Source organism: Mytilus galloprovincialis, chromosome 5 (assembly GCF_965363235.1).
Source record: "Mytilus galloprovincialis chromosome 5, xbMytGall1.hap1.1, whole genome shotgun sequence".
NCBI lineage: Eukaryota > Metazoa > Mollusca > Bivalvia > Mytilida > Mytilidae > Mytilus > Mytilus galloprovincialis.
Genome location: NC_134842.1, coordinates 43,328,028 through 43,344,212, shown reverse-complemented (window position 1 = coordinate 43,344,212; position 16,185 = coordinate 43,328,028). Strand labels below are relative to the sequence as shown.

The following is a 16,185-nucleotide window of genomic DNA, read 5'->3' as shown; positions in this document are numbered from 1 at the left end:
TACTGCATACATTTGTGAAATCTTGACTGAACATGCTGAATACAATTATTTTGTTAACAAATATCAATAAAGATAAATACAGTGTATTCCAGTATTCTACTCTGCAAATCAAAGGGAAAATGATAAATTGATTGCGGCAATATAAATATTTTGTCAATTTTTCAACAAACTTTAACATATTTTTTTCAAACACTTAAAATAATGCAACTTACTAAGACAACAATAAGAAAAAAAATAAAAATCAGGGCGAATAGACCCTGGGCAAACAGGTACTAGGGCGAATGTGAATCAGGGCGAACGGACCCCGATTCCGCGCGATTCCTAAACAAGCCCCTGTGATTGGAGTTGATACAGTTTTTGTACATCTGCAGATATTGCAACTGCTGGGTCCTCATCTTCATCCTCACTTTTTTAAAAATTTTACAGCTCAGGGTACAATGTATTTTATTTTGTTTATATTTCGGTATTTGTATTTGGACACAGGAGGTTGAAATCCTATCAATGAGGGTCTATAAATATGTCAACTCGACTATCACAGTAGAGCTTCTCTCGTAGAGAGAAGCGACAGGAATGCAACGCGTTTTTCAATTTTTTTTAACTTTTTTGAATCTGGGACTTTTTGATCGGAATAAACGCTATGCGTCAACTAATAAACATATTGTTACTTCAATTAACCACTTAAACTACTTTGCAGGTCACTAATTATTAATTTACAGCTTCTTTTTACGTCCTGACAGAATCCTTGTCATTATTTTTGGCCATGGGAGGAAGTCGAGGAAATTCCAATCAGCAGTGAATATCGATCGACTATCTCATGAATAAACATTAGAACATTGAACTTTTGAACTTTTGAACCATCATGAACTTCCGGTTTCTTTCCCGCAAAATTATTTCTTTCTACCAGAGCTGTCAAAATGGACAATAGACGAGAATTTTCGTTCGCCAAAGCAAGAGAGGGCCATAATTTGCTAATTACAGGCATGTGTGGAACAGGGAAGACAAGTATTGTAAAGTATGAGTATATTTCATCAGCAATTAGTAAAAATGCGTGATAAAAGTAAAACATAAAAGCTCTGAAAATTTGGCGCAAGTTATTTTTGGTCGTATGCCCTGTTTGCCTCGGGGTCCTTGAGGCATAAAGATTGTTCGAGAGATTGTTACTTCATCTCAACATGAAAAAGCATAAATAAAACAGAAAAAATATAATATCTCGAGTTTTATTCTATTTTATTCACGTATGAATTAAAATTATTGATAAAATTTGATGAAAAAAAATTGGCGCATTTTTCTGATAGTATGCCATGAATGAGGATTGGATGTATTCTTGGCATGGTGGTCCTCTTATTATAAAGATTGTGAATTAAATTAAGGCACTGATCATTCATCTTTTGAATGAAAGTTGGGTGTTTTTTTTTTTTTGAAAAAATGTTTGATAATTTCTGAAATTTGTTAAAAAAAAAGTTTTACGGGAGGGGATATAAAAACTGAACATTAAACCCGGTACAAATTTATCAAGACATTGAACCCGTGCTAGGATACAATTTAAAAAAAGGCAGGACAGGATCAAAGTTTTGAGTGAAAAGCAGGAGGAGCAGCTGGACAAATCAATCCAGGATTAAGTTATAAAAAAGAGACGGGACCAAATATCACACATATAGTGAAAAAAAATAAAAATGTTAGACAGAGATTGCAACTAGAAAAAGGCAGCCCAAAATATAGTCCCCCCCCCCTCCCCCCTACTAAAATTAAATCATAGCCTAATTCTAAACTATAAACAGCCATAACCAAAATACCAAACAAACTGTAACTTCTAAGTATGTGTGACTTGTCTTGTGTCTTGCAAGTCAAGAAAATGATTTGTTTCAATAAAAAAAATCTATGTCCCATGCATATTTTCATTGGTCTTATGCATTGAGAAATTTTGACCGGTCACTTAAACAGTTAGAAGTACAAAAAAAATACATTATGTTTCAGAAAAATATTTGTTGTTTCTGTATGCTATAAAACATTAGTTTGTTCCTTTAAAACATAAAAAAGTTTGTTCTGAGAAAATAAAGGTTTCCCACCCCTCTAAAGATGAATGGTTGGTGCCTTTTTAAAAACTTGATATCACACATATAATCACCCAATGCACCCTAAAAATTGAGTGATTAGAGGAAGGTATGTTAAGCCATATTTTTTTTATTTGATTCTTTATTACACAATATCAATCAAAACCAAGCAGTAAATTATAGTTCTATAAAATCAAATCAAAGGTTTGAGGTCATTTTCAACTTCTTTTTGGGATTTTTTTCTTTCATATTTGTTGATAGAACTTGATTTTATACCATGAATACCAAAGACAACATGAATATAAAAAAGATGATGTGGTGTGATTGCTAATGAGACAACTCTTCACAAGAGACCAAATGACACAGAAATTACCAAATATAGGTCACCGTATAGCCTTCAACAATGAGCAAATCCCATTTTCTTAAGATTATACCATAGCAAACTATGATATTATTTAGTTATACCATGGTTTATTTTTAGCAATTGTTCTATTTAAAAGCGACCTTGACCACAATTATACCATAGTTTTATGATGTCACAACAATTTGAATTCTTTTTGAAATATCTTTTTGGCTCTGAAAAGAGCCTTTTCAGCAAAAGCTGTAAACTCATCATCAGCTTTAATCTTCTGATTCCCCGTTGACAAGATTCTATTTCTTCTGACATGTGTCCTTGCTGCTCTCCCTCATTAAAATTTATTTAAATCGATTCTTGTCCATCATCAGCTTTCACATCTTTGTGTCGTTTCGTCCATGCAATTCATCCTGAATCTCCATTGCAACAAAATTATAGCTGGACAAAAACCATCTTTAAACATTCATTCTTAAAATTGTCCATGTAATGTTATTTTTACGTTTGCAGCAATTCGTGAAAGTCCTTGTAATTGTCATTGTCAAGGATTGGATCTTTTCCTATATACAGGTAAATCTAAATCTTCACATATTTGAGTCAGGCTAATGTCTCCTTCTCCATCATTATGTCATCCCAGACTTTTTTATTTTTTTTATTTTTTTGGGTCCGAATTCAGTATGCCTGAAGTTAGAATATTAAAATTTAAATATAACGTATACATAAATCCGGACATCCTGGCATTTCAATTTTTCAGGTGGTGATGCCAATAGGAATCCTCTAGATTTTTCCTCTATTTGAAGGTAATGACTGAATATTTTTATTGCTGATTATTTTTTAACCGATGGATATAGTATGAAAAAAATCAAAATGGAGATATTATATAGTGTCTTTAACAACATTAAAAGAGTAAAATTGTGATATTTAACTGGTGTCGATACATATCAATTAAATTCATTTGCATTGAAGTCTATGAAAAGTCTAGAGGATTCCTATTAGTTTCATCTCTCAACATTGTTTACATAACAAAAATGCCCGAGCAAAAATGCTAATCATTGATTGGTCAGTTATAAGTTGTGATGTCACTGCAAATTTATGTATGTATAAAAAAGAGGATGTGGTGTGATTGCCAATGAGACAACTCTTCACCAGAGACCAAATGACACAAAAAATAATGGCCTGATTAATTTACAAAAAAATTAACAAAAAACAAATATGTAACTCAACAACGAATTACAGGCTCCTAACTTGGGACAGGCACAAACATACATAATGTGGCGGCTTAACCATGTTAGCGGCATCCTAACCCTCCCCTAACTTGAGACAGTGGTAACAGTACAACATACGAACGAACTATAAAAATCAGTATTGTTTGAAAACCCATGGACAACCTCACAAGACAACGTCCAGGGATGTCAACAAAAACCTTGGTATCATTTACAGTACACTGAAAAACTATCCAAAAACTATAAAATATGTATAACATAATTATTTTCATAACTAACTATTACAGGAAGAAGTGAAATATTTTCATCACAAGAACACAGGATGTTAACTGGATTTTTTTTCAGTTAAGTATATATATATATTAATCAGTAACTAAAATAGAAAATCAAAAATGCCCCAGATTTAACAGTCAGGGGTATGACTCAAACAAGTGATTTCATTATCGCTTATTTCAGTGATTTTCAAATTTCAGTAATCACCTATTTAAGTGATTTTGGTGTTTTCTTTGATCTTCAAATGCTGATTTCACTAATTTTCCATGAAATGGCAATTTTTTCTGAAATTTGTCTACATGGATCAATTATCTCTTTATCTTGATATATCAATTTTATCAGTGCGCTTGGGCAGCAAGTTAGTGCGCTGAAGCTTTTAAAAGAACCCTTGGGACTATTTCTGTCTTCTATATACTATATTTCTAGAGTTTACTACTCTACCAATAACATAAAGGTCAACACATTTATGTAATCTGCTTTGTTTTCTTTATAATTAGTATGATTTACTTCAAGGTTTTGACCGTATCTACAAATTATCCCAGTTTAAGCATAATCCAAATAAATTTTAAAAACTGACAAAATAATTTAGCAAAAGAGCATTTTTGCATGTATTCAGTTGTATTTTCAATAGAATAGTTTTTTTAACCCTATGTAAATCTAGATTGTGGGTAAATTATTGAGAAAATGTTATAATAAGTGATTTAATGTTTACATCTCAAATCACTTATGCAAGTGATTTTAAAAAGTGTTTCTAATTTTATAAACATTTTTCATTTTTCAATAGCGCAATCACTTTAATAGGTGATCCTGAAATCACTTGTTTAAGTAGTACCCCTGACTGTTTAATGTTTAGTCAATAAATTCAATGTTTTAAATAATATCAAATGTACCAGGCTTTTAATGTTAACCAGACACCTGTTTTGTGTAATCAACACTTATCAGTGACTCAAATCGAAATATTAGTTAGGCAAAAAAAAAATCTAGAGCATAAGACAAAATGATATTTGATATAAGTGCCAATAAGACAATGTAATAGTTATGTAATTTATGACACAGGTATTGACTCACTCAAGAGAAAAAAACAGACAAATAGAGGATGTAAAGCAAAGAAGACTGAACATGGAAGAATCATGTCATATTCTGGAAGATAAATGGAAACATCCTTGGCTGAAAAAAATAGTTTAAAGCAACAGGTAACAATTTAACTAGATAAAAGTGATCTTGTTCATGTATTTTTTTGCATGTTAACTTTTTATACATTGTGATTTGGATGGAGAAGTGTCTCATTGGCACGCATACCACATCTTATTCATATTTGAATACTTTCATCAAACTTTTATTGAAAAAGTCACCTTTAAAAAAAAAATAGTGATAAAAACATTAAAAAAAAAACAATTGAGACATGATGACAAAGCTATACATTTTGTATGAAGCCATTCTTGGATTGCGTGCACGATCAACGGTTTGACAAGCCTATTATATTGCTCAAAGACCATTCAATTCTTATAATTACATATTTTTGCTAGGATGAAGGAAAAAACAATCTCTATCATTTTTTTATTTTTTATATATTTACCTGTACATATAAAGCATGTGCTATCATGGGTGTTACATATCAGTGTGCTATGAAGAATGACGTGAGATTGTTGTTAGCCAATCAAAATAACAGATTTATATGTTGAAATATACTAGTACTGTAATGTAATTATTTGGATTAAAAGGGGTGTTTTTTTTACCTGCGTCACCAACGGTGAAAGCAGGTCTAGTAACCGCTCGACTCCGTCCGTCATTCCGTCCGTCCGAAAGACTTGCATATCAACTTTAGTCAAAGATTTCTTGGCTTCTATGAAAGGGAATGATTTTATATTTGGTCCAGAGCTTGATCATGTTGAGTTGTAAAGTGTAAGCAATTTTTAGATCTGCGATGCAGCCACTTCCTGTTTGCTGATAGTTTGAAATTTAGCTACTCAGTGTACAAGGAAAATTTTTCGTCAAAGTTTTCTTGGTTTCTATGAAAGGGAATGATTTTATATTTGGTCCAGAGCTTGATCATGTTGAGTTGTAGTGTGTAAGCAATTTTAAGATTTGCGGTGCAGCCACTTCCTGTTTGCCGATAGTTTGAAATTTAGCTACTCAATGTACAAGGAAAATTTTTCGTCAAAGTTTTCTTGGCTTCTATGAAAGGGAATGATTTTATATTTGGAACAGAGCTTGACTATGTTGAGTTGTAGGGTGTAAGAAATTTAAAGATCTGTCGTGCAGCCACTTCCTGTTTGCCGAAAGTTTGAAATTTAGCCACTTATTGTACAAGGAAAATTTTTAGACAAAATTTTTTGGTTTCTATTGAAGGAATTGTTTTAGATTTTCTGTAGAGCAAATATATGCAGTGACGCAGGTCCAGACCAGTATTGGTCTTGAATGCTGGATACTATCCATGCATGTCTGTGTCCACACAGTAAATTAATTATAAATTTCCGGATCTGCATTATTCATCATACGTAGCTGTTATAGTTTTAAATGATAAAAGCAAACAGTTTTACAATTTTTTTTCTAATTATTCATTTGACAATATATAGTTTTCTTATTATTTCAGTGAGACGTTTCAATATTTCATCACATGAACACTGGGACATCTATAGAAACAAGTGGGACATGCAGTTTATTGATATTCTAAATAAAAAAAAATTGCTTCCAATTTCATTTCAAGCTTTTGTATTTGACCTTTAGAATGAGAAGATTTATATTCAATTCTTTACACCGCCTCGGTGATGTAATGGTTAGTGTGGTCGCCTCGAGTGCGGTAGGTTGTGGGTTCCACCCTCGGCTGGGTCAAACCAAAGACTTGAAAATTGGTATTTGCTGCTTCTTCGCCAAGCACGCGGCAATAAGGAGTTAGAGCAAAGACTGTTCGGCCCGGACTGTTCAGTCAGAATAATGTGTCTGGGTAAGTGACATATATTCCTGCGAACTGTTACCCTGTGAGCTAGCATGTTAAAAATCCAGGTCAGTGTGTCGGTCGAGTACAAAGCAGGGTTAATATTCATTAATCATTATCATGTTCTCATCCTGAATATGCATCTGACTTGCCACTGGACGTTAAACAACCATCCATCCATCCATCCATCAATTACTTATTGTTTGATTGCTGGTAACCCTTAATTTAACTGCTACTGTAATTTCCTTCCACTGTAGTGTAATTGTAGTGTAGTTTGTAATTGAAAACAGACAACCATTTTGACTGACATATTGCTATCCACATAAGTTGCTTTAAAAATCTTCCCTTCTATAGACTGATCAGAATCGTATTTAGAACATCTAATCGTATAAATAAGAAGATGTGGTATGAGTGCCAATGAGACAACGCTCCATCAAAGTCACAATATATAAAAAGTTGATAATTATAGGTCAAAGTACAGCCTTCAGCCTTCACCACAGAGTTAAGTTTCTGTTAAAATTATACCCCATGACGCCATCAACCAACATGATGAAAATAGAGTTATTTTTTTCAGTTTCATGCAGTTTTCAATTGATATTAAGTACATAATTTTATAATGATAAAAGAAAGGTAAAACCGACTTGAAAGGGACAATCAAACTTGAATGTAGAAAGGAAACTTACATAAACATGGATAGATATGTATTTCATTTTTTTTCTGCTTACAGACCCTTTGCATATAAGCTTATTCCATACAGAGATTAATAATTCAATTAAGTGTGTCCTCTATTTGAATTGAAAATAACAGGTTCTCTGGTTATTGCAGTGGTCAGTCTGTCTGTTGACCATTTTCAGTGTTGAGACTACAGAATTTAAGATTTGGTCCATTTTCAATAGTGGCCTTTTCTAAATCTTGCTTGTAACAGAGTTGCAGGAGATTCATATTGGTTTTGGTTTAAAAAACTTACAGATTATACTCTCAAGATTATTTTTGTGGTATGCTATTAATGAGAGACATGTAGATAATTTGCATTGACTCTTATACCAGTGGTGCTATTTATATTTATAGGCTTTCAAATCTTATTCTATTTTGAAAAATCTGTAGGGTAGGCAATTAGTAATTTTAAGACTAAAAAGTATAGGGTAACTGAAAACTCACCCCATATATTTTTATTTGTCCTAACCAAAATGAATGATTATTATTGCACCATCTGTAATATGTATTTAATTAATTATTAATTATTTTTCTAAAACCATAAATCATTAGTTGTTGAAATCTTTTCAATTTTTTTTGACACATCCATTGATAAAATTTCAAGAACCTGGGCATATTTTTTTCCAAAGTACTAATATATTTTTCCAAATAATCATTTAGTTTACATCCCCTTTCTACAAATATTTCTAACATAAGGACCCCTTCATTTTTTTAAAAGTGCAAATCAAGCTATCCACTGCTGGAACTGATACTGAACATAAATAAAAAATTACAAATTTCTTATTTTGGTCTGTGCTCCCCCTTTTTTGTTTTCACTTAGAAATTCTAATTAAGGATATAATTGGGCAGGTTACAGGTTTAAGGTACTGATGAAAACGTGTATTACCATATAACTGTATCTATTTGCTTTGACATGATCACTTGAAACAGTAATAGAAAGAAGAATTCTTCAGATTATTGTGAAATTTAAATTTCCCGCATGTAAACTTTTTACACAGAAGAGTTGTTTCCCTTGAACTTCCAAGCGAACAATTAAATTTAATGAAGGGACGGATTTTTTAATAGTTTGACATCATAATACTTTAGGAATAATTATGAGAAAGTACTTGATAAATTTGTATGATTTATTTCGACTGTTTGTTTAATTAAATACTATACCTCATTTACATATATTCACTGCTGATTGGAATTTCCTCGACTTCCTCCCATGGCCAAAAATAATGACAAGGATTCTGTCAGGACGTAAAAAGAAGCTGTAAATTAATAATTAGTGACCTGCAAAGTAGTTTAAGTGGTTAATTGAAGTAACAATATGTTTATTAGTTGACGCATAGCGTTTATTCCGATCAAAAAGTCCCAGATTCAAAAAAGTTAAAAAAAAATTGAAAAACGCGTTGCATTCCTGTCGCTTCTCTCTACGAGAGAAGCTCTACTGTGATAGTCGAGTTGACATATTTATAGACCCTCATTGATAGGATTTCAACCTCCTGTGATTTGGACTATCCTACCCGAATGATACTATACAGTATACTGTTTATAGTGTTAGTTTAAGTATAAAATAAAACAAGTTCAAAGTTAGTGATTCTCTTTACTTACTCTTTCCTAGATATTAAATGGTCAAAAAGGAGCTCATAAAACATTTCGAAGGCTCTTTGTACGATATCTTCTTTGTCATGTTTAATGTTATAATTATAGTTTTCAAAACGATAGAGGATTGTTGATTTTCATATGACGCTACCTTGATTTTTTCGGTCTTTAGCTTACATCCTAAATAAAATCCTACATTTCCGGTTTTCAGACTTGTGTCACTTGGGATATCTGTATCTGCATAGAATCATCTAGACATAAAATAAATTTAAAACACAAAAGAAGACAACATAATAAATGTACAACGAACGTTAATTATTTTTTAGCATATTTACTAAAACATATTTTGTTTAAAAAATCATGTACATTATTATGGATTATTGCAATTTCCAGCTTTATTTCTGAGAAAATAGTCTAAATAATTATGAAATCTTGAAATAAATGAAAATCTGTTTTTTGTGTTGTAAGAAGGCATCATGGCAAAGCAAAATTTTGTTTTAGCTTGATTCATCATTTAACGGACGCGTAAGCAGGTAAGGGGACGATCATGATATTCACGTGGTGTGGGGTGGGCTGGAGGATTTCTTTTTGATCGATTATTTATTTTCTGCACTGTTGAAGCAGGATTTTTCATTTTTATGAAAACAAGGGACCGATTATTTAATTTCATAACTTTCTGAAATATTTATAAAAACAAATTTTAAATTCATTTTTTTTATTCTTTATAAATCAAATAAAATAATACATGTATAATCAAGTCATTATGTACCATTGAATCAGAATAAATCATCGTCATCTGCAGAAATGAATATATCGATGAAATTAATCTTCCGAGCTGATTCATTTCTGACTGCATATACATGGATTGCATACATATACGGTATTAAAGTTGGACTGTAACAAGCCTCTTTTAAAATTATTGCCAAACATATTTTCAATGAGCAGAGCGAGTGTAAAAAATTAACTTCGAAGGAATTTTTGAACTGCTGAAGGACCCAAGAAGCTATATAAGAACAAATGAACAAAATGCGTTCTTTGCGTTTCCTATAGACCCTTTCTTAATATGAAAACGCAAACTCTGTTTTATTAATTTTTGACAATATTTTGGTCTCAAAGCAAAATGTATAGATTCAGTAAAAGTCTTTAGGTTTTAGGACCAACATCTACAGACCAATATGTAGGATTTAGCAAACATGTTATTCAAAAATTAGATAGGTATGTGGCTTGAAAACAATTTGATATGAAGACAAGCTTTTGGTTTTGAAATTTCGTCGATGAGTCATTTGTCTCAATGAAGTTACGTCCCTAGCTGTGAAAAAAAGTGAGCTAAGTGTTACTGAGAAAATAAACCTCAAGTTAAATGACACCTCCTTTCAGACATTTCAAGTATATTTAGATAAGATTTATACTCTTATTATTAAAAGATTTGGGAACTGTGTCCGACATTCTTTTAAAAAATAAAAAAAGATGAATTTAATGAAGAATCTCGTGCCACCTCATACTTACAAATAGCAATTACAAAATGGCTTAACAGACTTGCCGAGTTATTTATTTTCCATACATTGGAAGTTATATTTTATTTTCAAATTACCACAGAACAAACCATTTTTTTTGGGATTATCAAGGCTGAGTTATTTATTTTCAAAATCCTCCAGCCCCCCCCTTTCCACTTTTGCAGAATAGCAAATGGTCTTAAACAGATAAACCTAATTTTGCCACTTTCTTCTGTTTTAAAATTTCAGTTGTAAAAAGCAACATTCTAAGAATTAAATACATCTTATTCTATTCGGGTAAAAATCGTTGACCGATGCACAATAATATTATTGTTAAAGATGTGCGCCCGAGATCAACGCTGTAACATTCCTATACAGTTATAAAAATTCGTACGGTTTCCGCGGAACCCAGTGTCTCGCCTACTTTTGCTTTTAATCGTAGGTCCAACAAAATTGATGGAAAATCAATCAAAATATGCCTCTTGATACCATCTTTTGATTGTAAGAAGCTTCTGTCCAATTTTGTTAAAAATACAGGATAGTTTATGAATCTAAAAATGTTTAAAAAACTTTATCTGCAGATCTAGGCTGTATGTAATTATATTAATTGGAAGAAAAACTGAGTCCATTTATAGGTAAAATACGGATAAACATGTACAAAATTTAAACAAAATTTCCTTTTAGACACAAGCTTTAGATCATAAACAAGCTTCTGTCCAAGTTTGGTACAAATCCAGGATAGTATAAGTAAGTTATTAAACATCCTAAACAAAAATAACTTTAACCAAAGTGAATGTATAGTGTCCTGGCAGAAAAAATAAATCCATTTATAAGTAAAATACGGATAAAAATGATTTTATTTTTACAAAATTTACTTCTGGATACTATGTTATGATCATAAACAAGCTTCTGTCCAAGTCTGGTACACATCAAGAATAGTTTAAGAAAGTTATTAAAATTTCAAATACTTTAACCACAGAGTGAATATTTGTGATCGCCACCGACGACGACGACAACGACGGAATGTAGAATCGCTATGTCTCGCGTTTTCGACTAAAGGCTCGACAAAAAGAAGCAACCAATACTCATAATTCCTTTGTATGCTACAACCATTAATTTTAGATTCACAGAAGAGGTTTCATTTTTTTTAATGCATTATTTTTAACATTGTGACGAATAGCACGTGCAGTCGTAGCTATTGTATTTTACTTATCATGTTTACACGGAAATAAAATATGATATATTTGAATGTCTCGCGATTGTTGTCAAAATTACGGATTCTAATGAAACATTCATAGAATTTAATGATTCTTGTTATAATTTTATTTGGGTGTACAAGTGTTGACCGAACACATTTGTATGGAGCGCGGAAGTTGTTTGTTTGTTTTTCAATGCACTATTTCAACATTGCCCTTACCGAAATATAAGCCCTACGGCAAACACTTGCCGTAATCTTGCAGCAAACATTTGCTGCAAACTTGCCGCAACCATTCTACCATGCAAATGAAGGTCGCGGCAAGCTTGCTGCAAACATAATTATGCAAATTAGATTTGCCGCAAGATTGCGGCAATTCTTTGCTGCAAGCTTGCGGCAATTGTTTGTTGCAAACTTGCTGCAAACTTGCAGGAACTACACATATACAAATGTCATGTGTGTAGACACATTCAATTTATCTCTTTCAAATTACACAGCAGCATTTTAAAAAAGTCAATTCCTGCCTGTATACAAACAGTAATTGAAAGAATTCTTGCAAACTTATGAGATTTATAGAAATACATACATGTATTACATGCATTTGAGTTTTGAAAAAGGGGGCAGGGGTCATTCTCAAATGACATCATATACCTGTATTAAGAAATGAAAAAGGATAAATCTCAAATGTGTATTGAGTATAACGCTAGGTTATAATTGCATTCCAGAATTGAACTTAATTTTAATAAACATGGTACAGTACATCAGTTACAAAATTCAAACTTATACTAGAACACACCCGCGAAATCGCGGGTATATACAGCTTGTAAACTGTTGTAGGATGAATTTTTGTAAAAGATATTATGACTGGAGAATTTCATATAAGGTATCAAAAGCCCTCTCCCGTTTTTCCAAAGTCCGTTATGTAATTCCTTTCTGTTAAATTCAATTATTTTTCGTGTTTCTGGCCTTACACCACAATTATTCTTCCCCTTTAATTGCTACAATGTATTTTTTGGTAAAAGTCAAATTAAATTAAAAATTTGCACCGCTTCAAACATAAAATAAATGAAACTGCTTATAGACCACTATAATATTCTAATAAAATGTGCTTCTAGGACAGTCCATTAGTGCTTTTCCTTTTGAGAGCCCTATTAACATGCCAATGGTAGGATTTGAATCTCGTATAAATTACTAAGGCTCATTTGAAGGGTGGTCTGAGGGGCCCTGATCCCCAAATCCCGGGCTTAAAAACATGAAATCCCGAGGTAAGTATTTAAACGAAATTCATATCCCGACATCCCGAAATTTAAAAAAAAATATCCCACATCCCGTAAAGATCAATCCCGTAATTCCGAGCTTAAAAACACCCGATCCCGACGTCCCGAATAAATCCTGCCTCCCTCTTATCTCTACCTTACTTTCATTTTGGCCAAATCACTACTTTCACTTTAAACAATAAATTTGTATGCCCCACTTATGGGAATTATGTTTTCTAGTCTGTTTGTCCGTTCGTTCGTTCGTCCGTCCTTTTGTCCTGCTTCAGGTTAAAGTTTTCACTTTCAACAATAAATTTTGATGTCCCATTTATGGGACTTATGTTTTCTAGTCTGTTCGTCCGTTCGTTCGTTCGTCCGTCCGTCTGTCCCGCTTCAGGTTAAAGTTTTTGATGAAGTTGAAGTCCAACCAACTCGAAACTTAGTAAATATGTTCCCTATGATATGATATTTCTAATTTTAATGCCAAATTAGAGATTTTACCCCATTTCACGGTCAACTAAACATAGTAAATGATAGTGTCGATGTCGCATCCGTATACTATGCACACATTCTTGTTTCCATATGTTTTACTTATTTCAATATATATATGCAACTGGTATGACCCCTTAGATAGTAAATATTTCAGAAAAAAAGTATACAGAATACAGAGAGTCTCTGTATATTATAGTAGTATAATCGTAGTTTATAGGTGGATAAACGCGAAAACATAATTGTCTCTAAGAAGGTATAATAATTGTGGTTCTTGGGATCTAAAAACCATGATATGGAAAACGCTCTGATTGGCTTATTTATTTTTCAATTTTGTAATCTATCATACGATTGGTTGCTCTTGTGCATGTTTAAAACCGGAACTCTTATCTACGACTAAAAGTCGATCTGATAACGGAAACAATATCCGGACACCTATTTTGTCGTTTTTCTCCCAAAATAACTCAATCTAAATAATCATAAGAATGGATGACAAATGCGACTATGCATGTTACCTAAAGAACACAGAGGCATGATGATTAATTTATTGTGGAAAGAAGAGAACGACACACAAAATGAGGTCTTCTCGTTTAATAGTATAGATAATAGCTAAACTTTTTCAAACACACATACATGTATGTATAGTTGCATACTTAATTATGTATGAGGATGACATTAATTAATTTATGTGTTCTCCAATTTATTTATATTGTAGTCCTGTGGTGTTGAGTTGTCATTTTAATGTTATATTTCACATGACTATAAAAGAGGGAGGTTTGGCATGCCACAAAACCAAGTTCAACCCACCATTTTTTCCTTTAAAAATGTCCTGTACCAAGTCAGGAATATGGCCATTGTTATATTATAGTTCGTTTCTGTGTGTGTTTCATTTTAACGTTGCGTCGTTTGTTTTCTCTTATTTTTGAGTGTAAATTCACATTGCGATAAGACGTGTTACGGTACTTGTCTATCCTAAATTCATGTATTTGGTTTTGATGTTATATTTGTTATTCACGTGGGTTTTTGTCTGATGCTTGGTCTGTTTTTGTGTATGTTACATTGTAGTGTTGTGTCGTTGTTCTCCTCTTATATGTAATGCGTTTCCCTCAGTTTTAGTTTGTTACCCCGATTCTGTTTTTTGTCCATGAATTTATGAGTTTGAACAGCGGTATACTACTGTTTCCTTTTTTTAAAACATGCAGTTCTATGCATGAATTATTTGTACTTACAAAATTACATACTGAATATCCTATATTATTGAACCAAAATGCCTTATATGTGAAATGCATTTTCCAAACACAACCAGCATGACCTAGCCACAATTTCAAATTGTTAGCTTCCAGGAAGTGTCAACAAGGTATGCCCAGTCCATATTGTGTAATTCTTGCAATGTTCTTGCAAACATATATAATGGTCAAAGTTTTCTGCAATTTTGCGGCAAACATATAGAATGGTTAAAGTTTTCTGCAATCTTGCGGCAAACATTCTTTATTATCTTAAACTTTCTGGCAATCTTTCGGCAAACATTGATGTTTCTGCAAACTTGCCACAAGCTTGCAGCAAAAAGCTGCATGCAATGTTTGCCGGAAGTTTGCAGCTAGCGGCAAACATCTGCAAACACTATTTTCTGTGTTCCCGCAAACTTTTTGTTTGCCGCAAGCAAACAATTTAGTTCCACAAGGGTGTCACTGATAGCACATGCATCTTGTCATAGCTGTTGATAGAACAAAGACATGTAAGTTAACAATATATGCATTTTGATAGGAAATTTACAATTCATTTCATAATTGAAAAATTCAATTAATATATACACATGGAAAAAAGTATTGCAACACCATGAATTTTTAAATTTTGAAAAATCAGCCTCTTTTTGTGGATGAAATATAATAAAATATTTGTATAATATTATTGAAACATAGTTTATGATAACATTGGCATTGTAACGAACAAAAAATGTTTGAAAAAAAATTATTTGTATAACCACAATTTTAATAACAAAATGAAGTGTTTTTTGTACAAAAAAATACATTTTACAACTTTTACTGTAGTCGAACTTTACAATGTCAGACATTTCAAAATTAATCTTCAGATGACTGTTCACATCATGGTTGATCGTTATACGCCAAAGAATAAGTACTTTGTGCGCAGCCTCCATTCAAACGGATAACCGCATCTTAACGTCTTCTGATTCCTGCCAAAAATCTACTAATTTGTTACTAAGGTAGCAGCAACCATTTCTGATGAAGGGCATTGTTTATTTCATGATGTGTTTGAACTGGGGTGTCCTTTCGCGCACGTTCCGCCCAATAGTGTCCCATATATGCTCGATATGGTTCAAATCCGGGCAACGAGCGTCCAAGGAAGATGAACCGAATTCCATTGGAACAATGGATCTTCCTCCACGATGCCAGTTTTCAACTTTAGTGAGCTCTGCACTACATTGGATACGGAAAACTGTGTGTCTGTTCGTAAGCAAAGGTCTCCGAAATGGTCTTATCGCACGATAACCAGTAGCGATGAGTCGATCTCGAACAGTTCTTGTTAAAAGGCTCCTGTATGCCCACCACTCTCGTTTTAGGATTGTATTGTATGCAATGGGTTTCCTTCTGACCAACCT

The 16,185-nt window shown here is 32.6% G+C and overlaps 1 protein-coding gene and 1 long non-coding RNA gene across 3 annotated transcripts in view; one reads left to right on the top strand and one right to left on the bottom strand.

Moving 5' to 3' along the window:
• LOC143075864 (uncharacterized) overlaps positions 1-9,212 on the bottom strand; it is a 28,630-nt gene extending 19,418 nt beyond the window's left edge. The window contains exon 1 of the mRNA XM_076251450.1: positions 9,145-9,212. The gene's annotated coding sequence lies outside the window, so the exon portion shown is untranslated. The remainder of the gene's footprint in view (positions 1-9,144) is intronic.
• LOC143075862 (uncharacterized) lies at positions 485-6,599 on the top strand. 2 transcript variants are annotated; one of them, XR_012978438.1, is made up of 5 exons: positions 485-1,012; positions 2,914-2,973; positions 3,914-3,970; positions 4,956-5,092; positions 6,493-6,599. It is a non-coding gene; the product is annotated as an uncharacterized LOC143075862 (long non-coding RNA). The 2 variants fall into 2 exon arrangements; XR_012978437.1 differs by lacking the exon at positions 485-1,012 and having other exon boundaries at positions 2,837-2,973.
• Positions 9,213-16,185: the final 6,973 nt, after the last annotated feature.